Source organism: Crocuta crocuta, unplaced genomic scaffold, assembly GCF_008692635.1.
Source record: "Crocuta crocuta isolate KB4526 unplaced genomic scaffold, BGI_CrCroc_1.0 scaffold29, whole genome shotgun sequence".
In the NCBI taxonomy this organism is placed as follows: Eukaryota; Metazoa; Chordata; class Mammalia; order Carnivora; family Hyaenidae; genus Crocuta; species Crocuta crocuta.
This window is the reverse complement of record NW_027533280.1, coordinates 173,651-197,742: the sequence shown is the minus strand read 5'-3', so window position 1 is coordinate 197,742 and position 24,092 is coordinate 173,651. Positions and strand designations below refer to the sequence as shown.

General features: G+C 47.8%; 1 long non-coding RNA gene across 1 annotated transcript; it reads right to left on the bottom strand.

Annotated features, from left to right (window-relative positions):
* Positions 1-4,476: 4,476 nt before the first annotated feature.
* LOC144218192 (uncharacterized) lies at positions 4,477-7,695 on the bottom strand. Its single transcript, XR_013331074.1, has 4 exons — positions 7,546-7,695; positions 6,850-7,028; positions 5,472-5,675; positions 4,477-4,610 (listed from the first exon to the last, which is right to left on the bottom strand). It is a non-coding gene; the product is annotated as an uncharacterized LOC144218192 (long non-coding RNA).
* Between the last annotated feature and the right edge of the window lie 16,397 nt (positions 7,696-24,092).

The window sequence follows — 24,092 nt, the reverse complement described above, 5'->3', positions numbered from 1 at the left end:
TAAAAAAAAGATTTTAAAGACGAATACCCAAGATTAAAACCAGTGACCATGTCAACTCTTGGTGAGGCTGCAGGACCACTGTGACCCTCAGACCTTCCTTGTGCAGATGTAACAATGCACTTTCTTTGGAACGTGTGGAATCAGTCTGGCGATTTCTTTTTTAAAAGTGGCATATGCACTTACCTTATGACTCAACTACTACACCCCAAAGTATTTACCCAGGAGAAATAAAAGGAGGTGTTCACACATTTTATGTGACTGTGTACAGATTGATCACTGGAAACATCTCCAAGGTCCATCAACAGGTACGCAGATATGTGGCAGCGCAGCCCTAGGACGGAGTCCTTACTACTCAGCAGTGAGAAGGAATCGACAATCGCTCTCCCCAACCACAGGAAGGGATGTCCAAACAAATGTGCTGAGCGGAAGGAGGCAGACAAGAGGGGCTGCGTCATTCCATTTGTATAAACTTTAAAATATGTCAACTAATCGGGGCGCCTGGGTGGCTTAGTCGGTTAAGCGTCCGACTTTCGCTTAGGTCATGATCTCGCGGTTCGTGGGTTCGAGCCCCACGTCGGGCTCTGTGCTGACTGCCAGCTCAGAGCCTGGAGCTTGTCTCACAGTCTGTGACTCCCTCTCCGTCTGCCCCTCCCCTGCTCACGCTGTCTCTCTCTCTCTCTCTCTCCTAGAAATAAATAAAAATATTTAAAAAAAATAAAATAAAATATGTCAACTAATCAACAACAGGAAGCCAATCGGCAGTTGCTGAGGGCAGAAGGAAAGAGTCTGGAAGGGACAATGAGAAACGCTGAGAGCCACGGACACGTGTCTTCTTGATCGTGGGAAAGCTTTCGTGGACGTAAATGTAGAAATGGATCCAGTTATATGCTTTAAATATACAAAATTTAATACAGGTCAATTACAATTCAATAATGCTATCAAAAGGGATAATTTTGAAGGGTGATACAACGTCATTTAGATGGGGAGAAATAAATTACTCTGTGAGAACGCACCCCTAACTGGGTGACTAAATGGCTTTCCTGCCCTGCGATTGTGGTAAAATATGCAAGATTGAAAGTATTGCTTTCCTGGAACAATTCATTTAGGAACCCATCAGATTCAAATTTTGGAGAGTCTATCCACTGCCTAAAGGAAAACAGAGTAAGGATTCATCATGTAATTTTTAGCTTAGGGTTGAGCTGATGAGTTTAATTTCCCAATTTATTTTCTGGAAACATGATTTGCATCTATGAATACATGTTCAGTGGCATTTTTAATATTCCCTTCAGTGTTACTCACGCAGCGGTAATAAGAGAGACGCCATCGTGTCTAGGGCCTCGTTCAGTCTCTGCTACCTGGTGCCGCTCAGCCAGTGCTCTGAGTGTCACACGTTAGACTCAGGCTGGTGAGGACTTCATGGTAGAAGGGTGAGTCGCAGTACTGGCTTTCTATGTATTCTGCTAACATGGAGTTTCTTCTGTGAAACAAAAATGATTTAGGTGGACGCTTACAGCGTCTGTAAGGATGCATAATCACTCTTGTCTTAGCTCGGCGCGGTAAATTTGGGGCAGCAAGGTGCAGGGCCACGCCCACCCCTCCTATGTCCAAAGCGGATGTTAATAATCAGTCCTAACTTGGGGCGCCTGGGTGGCTCAGTCGGTTAAGCATCCAACTTCGGCTCAAGTCATGATCTCGCGGTTCGTGGGTTCGAGCCCTGCGTCGGGCTCTGGGCTGATAGCTCAGAGCCGGGAGCCTGTCTTCAGATTCTGGGTCTCCCCCTCTCTCTGACCCTCCCCTGCTCACGCTCTCTCTCTCTCTCTCAGAAATAAATAAAAACATAAGAAAAAAAAGAAGGTAATTAAAAAAAATAATCAGTCCTAACTCTCTGACACAAAGCTCTGCTCTCTGACCTCCTCTCACCGAGTAACCTGAGGCAAACCTCTCTCTGGGGGGTATGGGGGGGGGAGTGTGCATAGAAGCTCGAGCCCAATTCACCAACTCAGCTCTGGAGAATTCTGCAGACGTCGAATGTGCAGTTGGTGCCAAATGTAGCAGGTGTCCAACAATCAGAAGACTTATTAAAATAGCAATAGCAATTCATGTCCTTTCATATAAATTCCTTTTTTAGTATCAGTGTAATATACATTCGCTAGGGAAAATTTGGAAGACATCAAAAATTACATGGAAAAGTGATTATTAGGGGTGCCTGGGCAGTTCAGTCAGTCATTATCTTGTGCATCCTGAGATTGAGCCCCGCGTCGGGCTCTGTGCTGACAGCTCAGAGCCTGGAGCCTGCTTCGGATTCTGTGTCTCCCTCTCTCTCTGCTCCTCCCCCACCCCCTGTCTCTCAAAAATAAATAAATATTAAAAAAAGAAAAAAAGAAAAGTGATTGTTACACCGAATCCCACCATCCATGTAAAAACCCTAATGCTATCTTGAAGTCAATTTCTTTAGATAGTTTGGAATTCGCATATAGGGGGTAATAAGATGATCTAAATGCATGTCTGTGTCCTGAAGAGTACACATTTCTTCCAAGCTCAGTGGTGACTTAGAAGACTACTTGCAAATGACTCAAGACATCAAATTTGTCTGCTATTTACTGGATGGATCCCTGTCTGAAGGGAGAGCTGGATCCAAAGAAACATGTGCACAGCGCACTTGCTGGCGGACAGGACCCGGGGCGGCTCCCATGCTCACTTTTAGGGGTGGGTGAGATGAAAGGCAGCAGGAAAAGTCCAGGAAGGTGAGCAGTCATTCATGTTCTGTCATGAATGAGAGGTTATTACAACAACGAGGTATATTGGGGGAAATGCATATGAGGCCAAGACACGTTTGAGTAGAATATTCGTCTTCTGTGATGCTAGGTGACAGCATCCATCAGCTACTCCAAGGGCACTGGCTCTCCAGCACTTCGTAGCCATTCTTACCAGACACCCGGTTCCTTGAGGTTAGAGACGCCCTTGTTCAGCATCGTGTTTGCGTACCTAATAGGATGTCCAGGGAAGGGTGGTGCTTGGATCCAGCAAGATGGGTGAAGCCATGCTGGGTTACTGATCCTCAGGTCTCCGCAGCTTAAAGATGGTCTTGCAAACCGTGGCCCGAGAGCCAACTCGAATCTACCTACTGCTTTTATAGAGTCTGGCTGGAAGGTGCCGTTCCCAAGGCTTCACTTAACTTTCAAGGTGCTTGCCCACGCGAGAGCAGAGGCGATGGCTCACAGCAGAGACCGTCTGGCCTAAAGTCTGCAATATTTATCTGGCCTAAGAGAGCTATCTATCTATCTATGCTTCATTTCTAGAAGTTTAATTTGGGTCTTTCTTTCCATATTTCTACTGACACATGTACCTGCAGTTCCTTGGGCACATGGAGCACCTTCACAACAGCTATTTTAATAGCTTCTGCTGATTCTATGCTGTCTCATCTCTGTGTCTATTTCTATGGATTGATGTTCTCCTCCTTATGGATCATATTTTTCTTTGCATCATGAACGACATGTGAGTATGGCCAGTTGTCAGTAGACACGAGAACTGCCTGATGACAGCCCACGCCGTAGGAGGCATGGACAAGCTGTCCAGCCAAACCTGGCCCAAGCCACCAGCCTGCAGAATTGTGAGCAATGCTCACAGAATGTGCTCTAGTTCATGATTGCTCTTTTAAGCCACTTAGGGTTTGGTTGGTTATCAAAACCTAATTGAGATACCTGGTAATTACTTAGGAAAACAGTGAATGAATATCTCACAACTTTGAAAGAAAACTTTATTTTATTTTTTAAATGTGTATTTACTTATTTGGAGAAATAGTGGGAGACAGAGAGACAGAGAGAGAGAGAACAGAGAGGGGCAGAAAGAGAGAAAGACAGAGAATCCCAAGCAGGCTCCAGGCTGTCAGTGCAGAGCCCGACGTGGGGCTTGAACCCACGAACTTTGAGATCATGACTTGAACCAAAATCAAGTCGGACTGTTATCCGACTTACACCCCCGCCCACGGCATCCCTGAAAGAACATTTTAAAGTGGGAACCCTCTCTATTACTTGCGTTTGTGCATGCACCTGCAGCGTGGTGTCGATTTTTACATATTTACCGCCCTGTGTTTCACAGGAAATATAATTCTTCCTGCTGAGGCTGCCATGTAGCCTTCAGGTATTTTATAAATGTCACTTTGGCAAATGATGGGCACAGGTAGTTCTAGCGGAAGAAACGTTAAGCATCACCTCCTGCAGGGTCCTGAGTCGAGACATGGCTACCTGGGCAGCCAGAATGGACAGGGTGACCTCCTGGAAACCACACGGTCACTTGGAGGCAAAGTCAGCATTCGAACCAAGAGATGGAGCAACCGGGTTATTCCTGGGAGCAGATCCTTGGGAGGGACCTGGAGGCAGATACGGGTGCAAACCTTGGCGGTGACGGTGGACGTGATGGTGGTGGCGGCCGTGATGTCTGTGGTCCAGCGCGGCCTTGACAGCAAAGANAGAGGGTTATTCTATGGAAGTGGGCGCCTGCGATGGCTCATGTCCGCAGAAGGGCAGGAAAGGCACCCATTTCATTCCTTGGATGTCAAAACCAAACGTATACACATCCCAACTCATCGCCAGGGTCACTGTCATGCACTCCTTTAAGTGGGAAAAGAAAACAGGAGCAGAAGAAAAAGGAAAACATTTCGTTACTAGAAAACAGCACCTCTCTTCACTATTTAATAAAAGTATTTCCTTCTTGGAACTTACTCAGTTTTGTGTTAACATCTGATACCGTCTGTCTTTCTACTTTCTTGAGGGTCTTAGATTCCCTCTTTTCTTTTTTCCAAGGGAGAGAATGTTTACTGTTCTGACGGCATCAAGATGACCGAGAAGAAGGCTACTCAGGCTGCAGTGCAAAACCACAGCTCATCCATCCCCACCATTTCCACAAATGCCGTGCGTGTGTGCACGCACGCTTGTTTGTTTGTGTGTGACAAGAAGTTCGCATTTTTGCTCATTACCTTTCTTGCAAATAGGGAAACAGTGATTTCATTTCTCACTAAATCTTCCCATGTAAATGGCTGACAGAGAAAACCCACGCAATATAAATAACTGTACATCAAAGGTTTTGTTAAAAAGGTATCAAAGAGGAAGAAAAATCATGGAAGTCACAGCGACAGGCTCACAATGTGACAAATAAAATGAATCGTGGCCACGTGCTCGCTTATTTCCATGAAAAGGCTTTTGCACGTGCTGTGAATTAATTTGGGGGCAGAGTCGGGGGAAACAACTCAAGTCTTAATTTTTAGGCTTTTACTGAAACCCGCTCCTGCCCGGCCGTGTGCCTGTTGTCTGAACGGCACGCGGTCATCCAGAACTGACCGGGAATGAGGGGCAGCAGATGTCTTTTCAAATTCAGAAGATGCAGGGGATTCAAAGAACAAATGGGGTATTGCTTTTAGGAGAGGAGACGCGGTAAAAAGCTACTGGCTTGGCCTCTGAGAGGTTCTCACATACCTTGTGGAGCTGAGCATTATAGCCCCGCAAATGAGGCCTATGCTAGAAAACTGCTTCCGGTCAGCAGAGTTCAGCGCAGGCTCCGAATGCCATGACCAGGCCGCAATGGAGTTCGGTCTGTAAGACGCGGGTGCATCGTGGAAACTTGGCCTGACACCCGTGTGTCATAAATCAGAGAACCACGGTAACCTCCTTCATTGTCGCCTGTTAAAATTGGTTTGGGATCATATCTTTTGCACATGTGACGTCATATTTGCAACGTTATTTGAAACCGAAATTACTTAACAACTGAAAGCAACGCTGTTGTAACTCTCCCACCTCACAGAACTCCTTAGGGACAGGTTTACGTGTGCGTGGAAATAACACTGAAATACTCAAATGTTTTGTTTTTAATTTTTTAATGTTTATTTATTTTTGAGAGAGTGTGAGAACACAAGCGAGGGAGGGGCAGACAGAGAGGGAGACGCAGAATCCGAGGTGGGCTCCAGGCTCTGAGCTGTCAGCACAGAACCTGACGCGGGGCTTGAACTTGTGAACCAGGAAATCATGACCTGAGCCGAAGTCGGATGCTTACCTGAGTGAGCCACCCAGACGCCCCTAAACTTTGAGTGGCATAGAGACTGAGCAGCTTGTTTGTCTTATTTTTTATTTACATGGTCTACTTGATTTTCCTAAAATGATTGGCTATTAGGGGATTTTTACATGGTACTTCATAGTATTAATAAAACAGTAGTATCACATGATATTTCACATCAAATATTTTGGAAAGGCGTGTGTGGCTGATGTGCCGTTGGGCTGTGGTCAGGTCTCCCTTCAGGAAGGACAGTCACTGGCAGGTGCCTGGGCTGCGGCCGGTTGTCCCCTGTGCCCCTGAGCAGCACAGCTGGGGGCGGGCCAGGCCGTGTCACCCAAGCGGACCCCTGTCCCCGGGGGGGTTCTGTGCACAGGGGCCCCAGCCGGGCTGGCCCGTGCTCCCAGCACCGCGCTCGGGTCTGGGGTCTGCCCACCTGAGCCTCTCCGGGGGCAGAAGCCATACCTGCACGACAGTAAGTGTCTCCCTTCCCACCGAGCTCCCTTCCCCTCCCCTTCACAGGCGGCACTCGCAAGGGACGTCCTCTGTGCCCTGAAGTCCATGTCCTGGAGGACTGAGGCTGACGTTAGGATGGGTCCCCACTTCAGGGGACACGCCCAAGCCTTGTCCCCTACGGTCGCTGTGTGGTCCCACCTGTCTTCCCCGTTGTAACTCAGTCCGATGGACAGAAGATGGACTTCGTGGAGGTGATTAACTCCCATCCACCGATACTCACCTCCTGGGACTCATCACTCACTTGGTCTCACATTCTTTCATTCCCTCAAAAGTCTGGAAAACATGACTTACCCCTGAGCAGTCCTGGAGCGGAGGATGCGTTTGCAGCAGAAATGGACGGAGAGCGTGGTCGCCTCCTCCTGAACCCCTTCCTTTGTCAGCCAGAAACCTTCCCGGGGAGCTCAGCCTGGCACGTCGGCTTGCACACCCGTGACCCGCAGGTGCGGGCCCCGTAAGGGCCACAGGTGCTCCTGTAAATGCAGAGTTGCCGCACAAAGTTCAAGATCACGGCGTGAGCCGAAATCAAGAGTTGGGCACTTACCCCACTGAGCATTTGGACAAACAGACAGAAATTCTTGGCCCAAACTTCTCGCCTATAAATTCTATTCTATCCTATCCTATCCTATCCTATCCTATTCTATTTTTTTCAATTAATGTTTATTTATTTTTAAGAGAGAGACACAGAATGTAATAGGGGAGGGACGGAGAGAGAGAGACAGTTCCAGGCTCGGAGCTCACACCCTGGAGCTGCTTCCGATTCTGTCTCTCCCTCTGTCTCTGCCCCTGCCCCTCTTCCACTCGCGCTCTGTCTCTCTCCATCTCTCAAAAATGAATAAACATTAAAAAAATTAAAAAGAAAAAAGAAAAGCAGTTCTGTACGCTCCCCGACGGATCCCTTCCACAAGCTGGAAGTCCCCTTCCCCGTCCAGATGCCTCCCTGTGTGTCTCTCTTCTGCTTCCTTTGCCCCTGATTCTCCCGTCTCTGACCGACTCGCGGGTGAAGCAGGATGAGACCACGCAGCTCTTCTGTCTCCCTCGGCAGCTGGAGTAAACGTTCCTTGTGGGATGGGGCCCGGACCAGACAGACCGGGGCTCGCGATTCCTGCCTGGGCCGCCAGTCTGTCTTCTTTCTGTGGGCTGTTTCTCTCTCCCTCAGCTCTCGTCCTTAATGGGCCCTAATATAGAACCGAAAAGAAGATTAGTCATCGTTAGTAAATAGCTTCATATTTCTTGTCCTTAAGTAAGTAAATAGAAAATTTTATGTTTCTCTAAGGCTATGCTAAATTAGTATTGTTTTACTTATGAGACCCATCGCTTCCTTTTCTCCTAGTGAGCAATCCGAGAACAGGAAAAACGTAGATTTTGAATGCCATCACTAAGTATTCCATCCAGATACTTCCTTGCAAAAAAAAAAAAATAAATAAATGAGAGAGAGAGAGAGAGAGAGAGAGATCGTAATTACTGTTAAGGTTAACCACGTATAGCAAGATTTACCAAGTGAAACATGACAGTTCCGGGAAGTTTATGTCCAGCCCCGGAGACTGAGTTCCTTTTGTTCCCCCAAGTCAGACACACAGTGGATTTTGTCAAATATTTACTTAATTTTAGATCAATAAATGCAAGCTGCCTTCACTGAATGACTTGCTTGAGGAAAATGTCACTGCTCCAAGCTGCACTTTACTGGTGAAATTTGCAAGCAATTACTTAATGATATGCAAATTATCATCAGGCAATTCAGTCCAAAATGGTAACGTGGCTCCAGAAATTAGCTGCTGTGAAAAACAAAACTGCTGTTTTTTAAAAACTGGGGCGCCTGGGTGGCTCAGTTGGTGGAGCGTCCGACTTCGGCTCAAGTGGTGACCTCACGGTTCGTGGGTTCAAGCTCTGCATTGGGCTCTGTGCTGACAGCTCAGAGCCTGGAACCTGCTTTGGATTCTGTGACTCCCTCTCTCTCTGCCCCTCCCCACTTGCACTCTGTCTCTCTCTCAAAATAAAATAAAGACATTAAAAAATTTTTTAAATAATTTCAGCAATTTGGAAAAATGAATAAGATTTCGTTCTTTGGTTATTGATACTGAAAAAAGTTAAAACACAAAATAAGTCTGAGGTGCTTAAACTCCAATAAAAACTTTTCTGCTGGAAATTATCTTACATTTATAGCCTAGTTTTCCTTGAAATAACCTTTAAAACACTAGAGATGTGTACTCCTGGGTCAGAAAGGTACATGCGTAAGATGGAGCCCAGAGCCTGTTTGAAATGGAAAGAGCTCAGAGTCCGGCAGTCATCAGTGAGTGTGGACGGTTAGCACGCAGTGTGACATCTGTGTATCTGTGTGTCCACAGGTAATGTTTAAGCCACCAGCCTCCATTTCTCAATCTGCAAAACAGGACTATTTAATAGGTCCCTTTCCTGGGGGAATGCCATGAAGATTAAATGAAACAACATGGAGTAAGTCCGTAGGCTGACGTCAGGCACAAAGGAGAGACATGTTTTGCAATATACACGCTGTTATTGTTATTTAAGGAGGGGACAATAAAATAAACCCGTATTTATCCGTGATAAAAATATAATGCCCATGATAAAAGTAAATTACACAGCACAAAGGAGCATACAGGGCGAAAGTACAATTTTTTAATTTTCTTCACGTTATCTTACAGCTTTTCCGTGACCCCCTGCTTTCCACAGAGAGTCGTTATTCAGTTGTGTGTGCGTGCTCTTCCAGAACTATATGCGGCGCATATCCAAGTATTTACCACCATTAAAAATAGACGTATGGGACAGACCCTACCCTGAGTCCTGGCCCTCACTTTGTCTTGCTCAATTATAAATCTTAAAGGCTGTTCCCCATCAATACATAGAGATCTACTTTCATGGCTGTTTCCGCACCACGCTCCTCATCCTTCCCTTTCAGAGAAAGCGCACGCTACGACCTCCAATCCTCACAGTGACTATTTGTGTGCGCACCGCAGTCTCCCTATTTTGCAAACGAAAGCTCCTTGACTCATCGGAGGTCAGCCAGCAGTAAGGTTCACACCGCTTGTGCCAGAACCGTCCTGTTACGTGCAGCCTCGCGGTGCTTCCCAGCGGGGGTGGGCGCTGCAACACTCCTGGAAGCGTCTTCCATTTAACGGCTCTTGCCCAGGGGTGGCTCCTCCACGAGTGCAGAGCGGCCTTCAGGGCAGAAATACCCAGTTTCTAGAAAGAAGAGACACTGATGATTTAGCGCCATGGCACGGCCCAGGGCGGTTTTAGAAGTGAATAAAGTAAAATTTCACATTTACAATATGTATCATTCCGAAGATTAGGGGAAACCGACGTGAAAGGAACTATGTTTCCGTTCTGACTGCACTGGCCACACCTCAGAGCCAGGAAAACTCTAGCATCTCTGGTTTGCACTTAACAAAGGCAAACCCCGAAAATCCCAGAGACTTGGTCACTTTCTCGTTTATAAATGAACGTTCCTGTTGAATCCACTTCACAATATTAGGAAGAGAAGGCCCTGAGATAAATGAGAGGAGTGCACTCACTGGTTAGGAAAACAAACACAGCTGAGTGGCTAAAACTCACATACAAAATGTTCTTTGCTTTGACACATGCAGAGAAACATTACTGCCTAAATGGATTACAGGCAACAGGGGCCAGTCTCCACTTGCTAGAAGTTACTTTTCCTACTTGGCTCCAATCCAACTACCCACATATGCAGAGAAGGAGTATAGATTGTAGAGCAAAATTCGGAGCCAGGCGAGGATTTAAATCCAAGCTATGGCGTCAAGGACACCAGCTTCTTTGGACCAAGTTGAGGATTCAATGTCTTGATGCTACTTCTGCCTCTGGTCCTGGACACGGAAACGCGGGCGGGTGGGGGCTGAGACTAACCCCCATCCAGGCTTGGTTGGATGGGGCTCGGAAAAGAAATGGCGTGGAGATGCAGAACAGAAAGCGAAGTTACTGTTTTTGGAAAATTCTCCTAAACCCACGCTTGTAAAGTGAGATCCACACCCACTCACCTACAGGCGAGGGCGTGAAATGGCACCTGAGACCCTGATGGGCTTGAAGACCCTGGTTTTCTCAAGCGGCAGGATTAAGCTCTTTGGGGCTCTGCTATTAGCACTGCACAGTCTAGAACAAACCGGCAAGCTGCGGATCTGCTAGCCGCAGACAAAAGGCGGCTGTCAACTACGTGACGAAGATCGCTTGTGTGGGTCTGAATCCTTCCTTTCACAGGCCCCTTTCTTCCTGTCTGCTGGGTCCTCTGCTAAGAACCTTCCAAGCTGACAGTGCGGAGCCTGCTTGGGATTCTCCCTCTCCCCCTCTCTCTGCCCCTCCCACACTCATTCTCTGTCTCTCAAGAAACAAATAAATAAACTTAAAAAAATCATTAATGTTAAGAGCCTTGTTGGTGGCCTCAGCCCCGGCCCCTGACACTTCTGTACAGCACCCTCCCAGGTAGGGTCGAGTGCAGCCCCTGTAACTGCGGTTCCATTATTGTTATGATCGCTGTCTCCATAAAGACAGCCAAAGGGCCCTTTCCGTTATAATTATAGCATCGTAATAAAAGAGCATCTTAAGTGAACAAAGCTGTCACCCGCCTCTGTTCAGATGGAATTTTATGTAAGGAATTAGCAATGACCAGCGTTTATCTCCACTCGAGCGCCAGGAGAGCCAAGCATTCAGAGGCCAAATCCAGGTATTAATCGCCGCAGATTTCTCTGGTCTCTTTCTGAAAACGTATTTATTTTTCTCCTTCCTCCACGACGGGCCTTCAGATTCTCATCTGTCATTAACATAGCACTGGGCTCTCAACAGTCACTGCTGGAGGGACTCTAACAGCCAAACTCTGGTTCAGTGAGTGTTCTGACGGGGATCAGTTTTCTGGACATTGTCACTGTTCTCGACACGCTGCCTTGCATCTTCCCACTCGGATCCTAAGGACTCGAGCTTGGAAGGAGGGCTGTGGCCCTGAACAGACGGAGCCAAGGCGGAAGAATATTTCCCTGACTCTAAACTGCTTGTATGTTCAGGTCCACTTAGTGTCACCTCTCCAGGAATAAACAAACACGCTACCCTAAGTAACGGTAGTAACCTTTTATACAGCAGGTCTTCCTGGGGCCCTGAGTGGCTCACTGGGTTGAGCATTGGACAACATCTTGATTTCAGCTCAGGTCATAATCCCAGGGTCCTGGGATCGAGCCCCGCATCGGGGTCTGCACTGAGGTGGAGCCTGTCTGGGATTCTCTCTCTCCCTCTCTCTTTGCAAGCCACCCCTCTTCTCTCTCTCAAAAAAATAAAGAAATAAATAAGTAAATAGAACTTCCTTACTCCTGAGATGTTGTTACTAACTCACTGATGTCTTCACTTCCCATGACCTTCCCCTCCTGAGAATCCTGGAAATGGTCTGATACTGAGTATGGGTGCTGGACCACACACAGGTGACGCCTCCCATCTATCCAAATCTCCTTGTAGATGGCTTTCTACCCCCATTTCACAGATGACCACTCTGAGGCCGTGAGCTGTGGGCTTTCCCAGAATCAAATATCTAGTGGGTCCTGGAGACAGAGACATCGAGGGGCTCACAGAGTGACTCACGGGCCCGACGTTCGTGACGGGCTGAATTATTCCAACCTGCATCCTTGCATGCCGAGACAGAGCTGTTACGGGGCAGAGCTGGTGAGCCATGAGGTTCTAGAACTCTGTCCCCTACTTCATGCGCCTTCAGAATGTGGCCCACACCCATGCTCCCTCTACGACCCAGGTTCTTTTCCATAACTCGCCACTTAACTAATTCTTTGAAAAACTTAAGTGCTCCTCCAGGCCTCAAGAAGAGTAAACAAGTCATAAATAATGGATTTATTAGTTTAATTAGTTTATTCTCCCACATGTTTAATGGGGCCGCTAGGAAGCCGAGCTGCTGCAAACGTGTGGCTCACAAACAAGAGGCCTCGATGGTCAATTAATTAAGTCCCCAAAGCCGAGCAGGGCTGAGGCTTTGTTTGTCTTGGAGCAGGAGGGAGACCCAGCGGGGGGTCCTGCAGCCCCTCGGGTAGCGGCTGGGGGGCGCTGTGCTTGGAAAAACACTCTTCCTCTCTTTGGTCCGCTCACAGAAACCTCCGCCCCACTTCTGATGCCCGTGCTCACCCCCTGTGTGTGGGTTTTCTCCTCGTCCGGCAATTGTGTGATCCACCGAGCCATTTGGGCTCACAGAGCTCAGGAAAATGGGTCTGTTACTGGATTACTGGTTTCTTATAAAAGGACACAACTCAGGGACCTCCACATGGAAGAGGTGCCCAGGGCGAGGTGTGGGGCCCGGGGCACAGAGGTCCCATGCTCTCGGGGTCCACCCCTCGCCCCCCACCTCCACCTGCTCGCCAACCCACAAGCTCTCCAAACCCCTCCTTTTGGGGTTTTATGGAGGCTTTATTATGTATGTGATCGACTAAGCCATTGGTCATTGGTGATTGATTCTCTCCTCTCCCCTCCCCAGAGGTGGAGGTGGGGCTGAAAGTTCCAACCCAAATATTCTAAACAAGATGCTCCTATTACTCTAATCAAATAGGGAAGGGCAGGAGTTTGGGGAGCCCCGTCCAGCAACGGGGATGGTCAAATATCTATTTTGTGTCATAAATCACGGTTTCACTTCACAGCGTGTGAACTTCCGCAAGCTTCCCTCAGGAACGTGCCGTAAACAATCACTGATCAATCAGAGCTGCGGCTCCTGAAGTCTCATAAAGTCCAAGAACACTGCATCCCCTGAGCTGCGCCTCTACGTCAGATGCCAAAGAGAACTGACACGGACACTTGTTAAAAATGGGAAGGCAGTCCGTACTCAGACTGCTGCACGACAGGAGACAGAGTTCAGCAGAAACTGAGCTCAACCATCTCGAAGCAAAAGACGGGGCGGGGGCTTCCAAACGCTGCCTGTGTCCCAGTGTGAGGTGCTGAGGCCACCTGCGGTCGCTAAGCGGCTCTGGAAGTGAGGATCCTCCCCCACGCAGGGACCGGGCCATAGGGACCCTGTCCTTCCAGATGCTTACATTTCATTGTTTTAATGTTTATTTATTTTTGAGACAGAGAGACAGACGGACAGAGCATGAGCAGGGGAGGGGCAGAGAGAGATGGAGACACAGAATCTGAAGCAGCTCCAGGCTCTGAGCTGTCAGCACAGAGCCCGATGTGGGGCTTGAACTCACAAACTGCAAGATCATGACCTGAGCCGAAGTTGGATGCTTAACTGACTGAGCCACCCAGGTGCCCAATAGATGTTCACATTTCAAAAAGATGACCCCTAGATCCTCGAGAATGAGCTGTCAGGAGCCTGGAAGATTGCATCTCAGAAGGGCAGAGAAAGCATTTACAACTGTGAGTTTTCTTTTTCTTTTTAATTTTTTAATGTTTTATATATTTCTGAGAGAGAGAGAGAGAGCGTGAGGACGGGAGGGTCAGAGAGAGAGGGAGACACAGAATCCGAAACAGGCTCCAGGCTCTGAGCTGTCAGCACAGAGCCCGACACGGGGCTCGAACCCATGAACCATGAGATCATGACCTGAGCCAAAGTCGGATGCTTAACCGACGGAGCCAGCCAGGCATCCCTACAACTGTGAGTTTTCTAAGGAAAAGCCTTAAGCCCTCTGTTGATTTTCATCCTAGACAAACTTAACTTACCCCATTCATCTGTGATGCACAAGTGAGAAAGACAGAGATAGACGCACACGGAGAGCAATATTAAGCATCTCTTTTCCACTGCTTTTGGCAAAAGCCCGGGTGTGCATCTTCCAGAAAGGACGTGGGCATAAACCCATCACTGTACTGTCCCCGTCACCACTTGGACAAAATCCACTGAGCCCTGACTCTGTGCCCTTCCCTGGAGAGCTGAGCTCAGGTAGCTGAAAGTTCGGGGTGGGGCTCCCCCATTTAGGATGCTGCCAGCCAAGGACAAGCAAGGATGCTTGCAGGCCAAACGAAAGTTGACCATCCTGACTCCTCTCCTGCGCCTCTTCAAGGCTTTTTTCAGAAATGTAGACAGACTGCTAATGGGATCTTTTTTCTCTGCTCGAGTGAGTTCCATGTGCATTAGGGCTTCCCCCAAAATGTGGTTGGTGATTGTGTGGATGGCTGCCCCCCATCTGGGTGGGGGGGTAATCTTGGCACAGCGTCCGGCATGTAGAGTGCAATCTTGTACAGAGAGGACTGAATTAATGAGTAAAGAAACCATAAAACATCTTCCTCCTCATCTGTCTATACCAAAGAGCCTGAATTAATCGGAAAGAATCTCCTTTAAAACAACTGACTCCTTTTTCTAAAGGACCATCAGAGTTTTGAGCATCGTAGACTAGGATGCGTCTCAGCACGTGACCTTCAAGATCCTTCCTCTGTCTGTTTATCAAGGCATATGATCCACCCGGTGCACATCCTCCGTTAGCAGCACATTGTAAAACTTCTGGAATAATACAACTTCTCTATAAAAGGTTCAATAACCCAGCTTGTCTTTGCTCCATGGGCCTAAATTCATCTCTTACTCATGAAACCTCCCTAACTCTGGGTGACCAACGTGTTCTTTGCCTGGTGTTTCTAAGAGAATCATGCCCTGATTCAGAACAGGGAAGCCAACGTTACTCGTGCGTTTATTTTTAAAAATTTTTTTAATGTTTCTTTATTTTTGAGACAGAGAGACAGAGGCAAGGAAAACAGAGAGAGAGAATCAGAGCATGAGCAGGGGAGAAGCAGAGAGAGAGAGGGAGACACAGAATCTGAAGCCGCTCCAGGCTCTGAGCTGTTGTCACAGAGCACAATGCGGGACTCGAACCCACGAACCATTGGATCATGACCTGAGCCAGAGTTGGACATTCAACCGACTGAGTCACCCAAGTGCCCCTATTTGTGCACGTTACTGATCACCAGTTGGAACAAATCCGATGCCTGCATCTAACCAGTGAACAGTGTTGCGAGTATCCACTGGGGGGAAATCATATGTCACACCGAGTGGCAATTATTTCCTTTCACTGCACCCTTCAAACTAGCGACATCAATGAATAAATATCAGGATTCCCTCTGAACTATTGCGTAGGTTTCTCCGCCCTTTGGTTTCATCCAGATCAGTGGAACGGCGCCTCCCTTGATTATGAACAGCGGGGTGAAGAAATCCCACAGGACGCACCGTCCTTTCTAATAAGCTGTTCCAAAGTGATTCTGCTTGGGGTTTTCAGTGGGGCCACAGTGCGGTATCTCTGAGGATCCAGAAGGAAGAGGAGCGTTACTTCAAAGCGGCACTTTAGAAAGGCCAGGAATAAGATGGGGCAAACTCTTGATATTCCCTCTTGTTCCGTGCTGGGGCTGGGAAGATCAGTTGCTGGAGTGTCTGATGTGACTGCAATCCCTCTTCTCTCTGATGCTTCAGAATCCAGGGGATACCTCAACATCTCTCTCTCTTCTTCCCCTCCTCCCTTCCCTCCCTTTCTTCTGTTATTTCTTCCCGTTTCCACAGTTGATTACATCTATTTCTTGGTGAGCTCTCTGCTGGGTGCTGGGTTCAGGGCCATCTGCCTGGCACAGCCCCGTGCCCTAGGGGCCTACGGCTCTTGTAGTACACAATGTGTTCTTTCTGATATTAATTTAAAATTCCTTATCTCTTAATACACAAGTAATTGGTGTATGCTTGAGATAAACCAGACAAGGCGTATTTCACAGATCCATCCACGTCCTGCGTCACGTCCCACATCCTCGCGTTCCTGAACTCAGGTGTGATCAGTGAAACAGAAGCCCGAGGAAGGTATATGAATGTGCGTGTTTGTGTGTAAATCCAGGGTACATGTGGAGGGAGAGGCACAGCTATGGGCATCAAGGGAGGTGTAGTAGCGACACAGAAAAGTATGTAGGTAGATGGGGACGCCTTGCTCAGTCTGCATTCTTGGGCCCCGTCCACACTTACCCCTTTTGGCCCTGACAGCTTCCTATCGAGCAAACCCAGGACCGCGTGGCTCCTTGGTACACACAGCTACTTATGCATTCATGAGGGTGAACTGGCTGCAGGGAAGAGAAAATATCCTTGTCTTTCTTCCCTGGCACGTGGCCTGCTGACCCTGGCAACTTATTTACACTTCATGAATATGTATGAAAACTGCCACTTTAATTAAAATATAAGTGCCTCAAGCTAAATTAATTGGGCACAGGGAAAAAAAAAATAAAGCAAACTGTAGCCCGGCTTGCATACTAGAAGATAACAAATGAGGCCAGAGGTTGCCTTTGTTCAGAACCACAGAAAAATAACTCAGGAGTTACAGATTTAGGGAAGGCACACGCCCTGAAAGCATTTCATAACCAATAGACTTTGGAAACGCATTTGCCGTCTTGACTCATTGGCCTGAAGCACCAAGGGGTGGGACTGGGTTTAAGCGAACGTTCTTACAGGCTCTCGCTAAACAGCACTGTTGCCAAATGCAGAGGAGGCACATCCAGTGGGCACAGACGGTGTTCAATCCCTTGAAGCCTGCAGTGTGCACGAGGTGTCTCCTGCCCGGACCCCAAGACTTCAAGCATCTTCATCTCAGCGCAGACCCCGATGCTTACCACCAACTCCCCTCTCTGTTGTTGGGGAAACAGCGCGTAAGTACTCGTATAGGATTGCCACAGGGCGATTCGGGGGGTCCTGGTTTTCGCCACCCGCTGTGGCTGTCATGGTGATCTCCCTAGATCTTATTTCCTCGTCAGAGTACCCGACCAGATCTCCCTCCACAAAGTAGCACAAAGCCTCGACGTCCTGGGTGCTGAAAAGGGGCACCTGCCACATGGAGCTTCCTGGATGTCCCCTCATGGATCACAGCTCTGAGGAGGTAAGCATGACTGCAGAGTCCCCTGTGTGTCCAGTCCAAATTTACATTCCAAGATGGCGGGTTGGGTCCTCTGTCCCTGGTTGAGCTGGGGAAGCAAATCCACCCCTGTTCCAGCCATCTCCCCGTTTCCTGTGCAGCGCCCGCGGCCCTTCCTGGGGCACCTGCGTCCCTTCCTGGGGCACCTGTGTCCCTTCCTGGAGCACCTGTGTCCCTTCCTGGAGCACCTGCATCCTTTCCTGGAGCACCTGTGTCTCTTCCCGGAGCACCTGTGTCCCCTTCCTGCAATAATACCTCTGTCCCTTCCTGGAGCACCTGCGTCCCTTCCTGGAGCACGTGTGTCCCTTCCTGGAGCACCTGTGTCCCCTTCCTGCAATACCTCTGTCCCTTCCTGGGGCACCTGCGTCCTTTCCTGGAGCACCTGTGTCCCTTCCTGGAGCACCTGCGTCCTTTCCTGGAGCACCTGCGTCCTTTCCTGGAGCACCTGTGTCTCTTCCTGGAGCACCTGTGTCCCCTTCCTGCAATACCTCTGTCCCTTCCTGGAGCCCCTGCGTCCCTTCCTGGAGCCCCTGTGTCCCTTTCTGGAGCACCTGTGTCCCTTCCTGGAGCCCCTGTGTCCCTTCCTGGAGCACCTGCGTCCTTTCCTGGAGCACCTGTGTCCTTTCCTGGAGCATCCACTTCCCCTCCCTGCCATTATGAGCCCATGAGGGCTCCGGGAAAGGAATGGGGAGGTGCATGGAGACTTGCAGCAAGCGCACCCTGAGCTTACTCACGGGGGCGGCTTCACAGCCCCACTGTAAAGGTCTCATCTCTCATTTCACTGAAGATGAGCCTCATATTTCGTGGTTCAATTATTTATCTTTATTGAATTTGAGGCTTCTTGTACATAGAAAATTCAGTCCTTTGTTGCAACGTTTGAGGATAATTAGAAGGCACTAAACCAAATGAATGAATCATCACAATATTTTTAATTAAATATTACCATGTGGAGACACTTGAGAGGGTTTTCATTATTTGGAGACACAAACGGGCAGAGATTTCAATTATGTCTAACAATATCTCCTACTTTCGACATTAAAACTGCCATTGAGATAAAAATGCAATTCACCCTATTGATGCAATTCTGAGAACAATTCGTTCACTTTTCATTCACTTTATTGTAATCAGTTCAAAATTCATTGTTGGCAGTCGATTAAAAGTATTGAAAGACCAAAATCCTAGGTAAAAAAAAAAAAAAAAAAAAAATTATAACCACANTAACCACGGTGGCTAAATACAATCATTCCAATCATAGGAGGAGAAAACATCACTTAAAATCTGAAAGACAAGATAAATAAAAATATACAGCCACACAAAACCTGCACACAGAGGTTCACCGCGTCACTCACAAAAGCCAAACGGTGGAAACGACTCAAACGTCCATCAAGGGAGGAATGGATCCACAAAACGGCGTATGTCCACGCAACGGACATAGTCTGACACTAAAAAGGAGCAAAACTCTGGCGCCTGCGACAGTGTGGTTGGGCTTCGGAAACGTGCTCAGGGAAGGAAGCGAGTCCCAGGAGATCTCGTGGGGTGTGTGACCCGCTTCTATAACATGTCCACACTAGGCAAATCCACAGATTAGAAAACAGGTTACCAGGAAATGTGACCAGGAGGGACTCAGGAGTAGCCACTTGTCAGGTGACTGGCTATGAGGGTGAGTCTAATGGAAATATTCTGAAGGTTGTGGTCTTGGTTCCACAACTGGGTCGATTTATTAACACCACCCCCCCCCAAAAAAAACCAGAAAGCATTGGCTTGTGTTTCATTGGGTGAATTTTATGGTAATTGCCTTATGTCTCAAGAAAGCCATTTAGAATTGTATGGCAGACAATGCAATACTCACGTCGCCCCAAAGGTCGCATATAACTTTAGAAAAGCTCATTACCGTATTTAGTTTTTTAGTAAAAAACAGATCCAATCATATCTCTTTCTTTATACTCAAAATTAATTAAAGCCTTACTGGTGTATAGGGTACTGTTTGTATGTGTTTTACTCTCCGCCTCTCTCTTTCTCCCCCAAGATACATATATCTTTCATATATATCTTTCTCCTTTTTGGCAAGGATTCCCTTGATAAAAACACTATCAGGAGATACATTTCAGTGGAGTAGCTGTGGCTTAACAGACGTGAAGGTAATTCTTCTTGCCTATTGCATTTTTTCTATGGCTTTGATATCAGCGTCACAAGGGACATAATCTTCATGGACTGAAAATAAGGAACACAGATCTCTACAGGTGCTAACACCTGAGTACTAATGTCACAGCCTCACCCACCTATTTCTAGGTTCTCTTAAAAATAACCCAGCCATGAGAACTTTCTAAGAGTTCAGAGCAACTTGATTCCGGGGCGCCTGGGTGGCTTAGTCGGTTGAGCGTCTGATTCTTGATTTCAGCTCAGGTCATGATCTCACAGTTCGTAGGACTGAGCCCCCCATCAGGCTCTGTGCTGACAGTGCAGAGCCTGTTTAGGATCCTCTCTCTCTGTCCCTCCCTTCTCTCTCTCTGTCTCAAAATAAACATTAAAAAAAGAGCAACTTGACTCTGAACTTTACAACAAAAATTAAAATAACTTATTAATAATAGCTTTCACTTATAAAGCACTTGTAAGCCACAGTCAGTTGAATAAATACTCATTTAATTTCCAAAATAACTCTATTAGTTTTATTCTGTTATTATGCCTAGTTAAGTGGAGATCATTTGGTTTAAATTAATTTTGAAAATTAAAAGTATTACATCTAGTTGTAATTAACTTGATGGAAAGATGTGGACAGACAATTCATTGTTTTTAACACTGCAACCTAACTCCATTAAATTTGGGATTGTATTAGTGGGTTTCTTTAAACCAATTTTTCTTTAAGGGCACATCTGATACATATAGCTTTTAGGGCATAGATGTTGATTTTTCTGTCACTTAAAACAAAATGACTATCCACTCATTCAATCCAATAAGAAATTCTGTTTGGAATTCTGAGTGGGGATTTTCCACGGACTGCTCTTCCCTCTGAAGAAGGCTTACTTGCCCCGTATACGTATTGTATATTGTGTATTCATATTATATATGGGGGTCTGATCTCAGAAGCCTTCAAACTAGCAAATATGTGTTTATCTCACGGCGGTACATGCCTTCTGTACTAAACACCCTTGGAAAGAACGAGTCCCATGTTCCCCCTCTATCCCCAAAGGGATTGGATGCAATCTTACTTTACCCTGGAGCAGATGTCAGGCAGGAAATACTCTGTGCGCAGAATTAGTAACTATCACAAAGTTTAAGACACAGCTGAGGAATGGGTGACCAGGAAGATGTCTTCACACAGTGAGCGAATGAGCTCTAAACAGCCGATTACTGACTAGCTGTCACTTCAGAAAGGGAAACCACGATTGCTGAAGCTACTCCTTGAGTGTGGCAAGTGGGGGAGGCTGCGTATGTCCGGATGTACGACTGCAGGGAACAGCCTTGGCACACGCCGTCTGCTGCCTGGGTCTCCGTCTGTAACAACTCTTTCCCTGAAAGAAAATTCTTTGCCCCAGACCGTTCGCAAGCTCTAATGTCTTGTCTGCCCTTCAGAGAATTCACAGCGACAGGGTCGTAGGGTTCTCAGAGACTCAAAGCGCTAAGGGTGCTGCTAGAAACCTGTGTCACAGCCCATTTCCTTTCTCTTTTTAAGGGTTTTTTTTAAAAAGCTTATTTATTTTTGAGAGGGAGAGGAAGAGAGAAAATGAGTGGGAGTAGGGCAGAGAGAGATGAAGAGAATCCCAAGCAGTCTCTAAGCTTTCAGCGCAGACCAATGCGGGGCTCGACCCACAAACTGTGAGATCGTGATCATGACCTGAGCCAAAACCGAGGGTCAGATGCTTAAGGGACTGAGCCACCCAGGCACCCCTCACGGCTCCCTTCTGATGTCAGAAAGAAAGACTCCAAAACCCTCTGGCCAATCAAGCTTCATGACATCAAGCAATAGAATTGTAGTTTTTCTCATAAATATACTTTTGCATTCCAACATTAAACTGTGAACATAGGGGCTCCTGGGTGGCTCAGTCGGTTGAGCGTCTGACTTCAGCTCAGGTCGTGATCTCATAGTTCATGAGTTTGAGTCTCATGTCAGGCTCTGTGCTGATAGCTGGGAGCTTGCTTCAGATTCTGTCTCCCTTTCTTTCTGCCCCTCCCCAGATCACGCTTAGTCTCTACCTCTCAAAAATAAACATTAAAAATTTAAAAAATAAACAGAAAATAAGCAAAAAGTGGGACATGCACAAACATGAGTGTTCTCGTCCTGTGTCCCCTGTGATCCACTTCATTGCTAAATTTCTGGGAGCGGCTAACATATTCCCAGATAGTGCAGAGACATTAACAAAATTAGACATGTCTTTGAGACAAATATTGATGATTTTCAAAATGTACAGAGTGTATTTGTGTATCGTTTGTGCCCAGGGGGCTGAACTGCTGGGGCTCCCGGGCAGACCCCGCCCTCACGTTCTGGCTTCTTCTTGGTGGGTCTGCAAGATCTGGGTAAGAGGAGGCAGCCGGAGCATCTCGGCCCCCATAATGTGACTGCGGTCTTATGACACGGCAGGAATATATGTTGCTCATCCGGATGCCCAAGGTCTGTTTGGTCTCCATCCCTGTCCCTGGAGCCCTGGCCCAGAGCCCTCGGGCCACATGAGCGACAGACCGACTTTGCTGCAGGATTTGGTTGCCCGTCCTCAGTTCCTGCAATCGCTGTGGAACCGGTAGGTGAAACAGGGAATCTTTTTTTTTTTTAATATTTTTATTTATTTTTAGGAGAGAGAGAGAGAGAGAGACAGCGTGAGCAGGGGAGGGTCAGAGAGAGAGGGAGTCACAGACTCTGAAGCAGGCTCCAGGCTCTGAGCTGGCAGTCAGCACAGAGCCCGACGCGGGGCTCGAACCCACGAACCGCGAGATCATGACCTAAGCGCAAGTCGGACGCTTAACCGACTAAGCCACCCAGGCGCCCCTGGGGAGTCTTGTTCCTCAAAACCGGCCCTTTCCTCCACAGCCGGGACCCCGTGGAAATGCCCTAAAGATGGGTGTGGGCTGGTTGCCAGGAGACCTGGACCTGAGGGGAGGGTGGAAACGCCCCTCCCCCACCCCCTGGTCTCCTGAGCGGCGGGGGGTTGAGTCAGCCGCCAGTGACCAGGGACTTCATCGGTTGCGCCCATGTAGTGGAGACCCCACAAAAACCCAAAAGGAGGGGGTTTGGAGAGCTTCCAGATGGGGGAAACAGAGCATGCGCGCTGTCACCGAGTGTGGCCTCAGGCTCCATGGGGACAGAAGCTCTTTTGTCCGGGAGCCTCATCTCTTCGCAGGTCTTTGATTTCGACTCTGTACCGTCCTTTGGAATGAATTGTAAGTAAACAAACCGATTTCCTGAGTTCTGTGAGCCGCTCCAGTGACTTAATCCATCCCACAGTCTGAAGAAGTCTGTCAGAAGCGCAGGTGACCTCTGGACCTGCAGCGGGGAGGGGCACCCGTGGGACCCAGCCCCTCACCTGTGGCATCCTGCCACCCGCAGCTGGGACAGCTCAGGACTGAGTTGAGTTGTAGGACACCGGCTGGTGTCGCGATGCTGCTTGGCTGTGTCTGGAGCCCCGCCCCGACATTGGAATTTGTGATCAAATCCCTTAAAGTCTCTCCCCAGCCCTCCTGTCCCCAATTTCACGGCCTCACTCCAATTAGGACCAGGGTCTTACTCCAGCCCTAACGGTTCCTCTACACTCTGTGAACACCTTATAAATCACCCCCTTACTCCACTATCTTCAAATTGTCCTAACCTGCACCAGGGATTTCCTGTTCTTGCTGGAAAAAGATATAATGATCATGTTGGACTTTCGGTTTTCCATTCCCCAATCTTTACCGCAGCAGGGATGTAAACGTTGGTGGCAAATGGCCATGCCATTCCGCTTTCCTGTGAATGTGGCCTTGAGAAAGTCACGTGCGAATTCTTACGTCCGCCCCATAAGGGGGGTTCTGTCCTTTTTAACATACCGACAAATCAGCTTGATAGAGACAAGAAAGGCCATCTGAATACTTTCAGGAGTTCTGCACCAAAGCAACGCATGTCTTATAATCATTTCAAATACCCTTGCAGTTGGCAAAGTCTTTATTTGTGAGAGAAGAAGATGTGTTGAAGCTATACATGGTTTCTCTGTAAATTATTGAAACAAAGGTTGTCACCGCCGTGGGAGGAAAGTGAAGTGCGCGCCGCATGGAGGGCGGTGGGGTGTTTCCAGGGCAGGAGGGTGTTCCAGCGTCAGGCGTTGGTGTGCACAGCAGACTGCAGACCCTGAGCTCTAACAAAGCCGCCTCCTCATTCCGATTCTTGCTTTTCAGGTTCGCTCAGTCAGGCCATGATCCAATTATGAATCCTTCCCGTAAACATTACGTGATCCCCAAACCGGTCCTTCACGTTTAATTGTGGAAACATCACTAACCCTCTTGATCCTTCTGTGTCTGCTATGAGCCTTTGTCTTTCTCCGCAGAGGGGCCACCGCTCGGCTCCCCCTTCTCTGTGCGCTGCCCTCACCTTCTCCGAGTCTGTTTCTTCATCCATTTTGTGTTCTACGTTGAACCTTCCAATGTTTTGGTGTTCTTTTCTTGCACTTTCTGGGAATTTTTCCTGATGTGTGGTTTCTCCTTCTGGGAAAGGAAAGG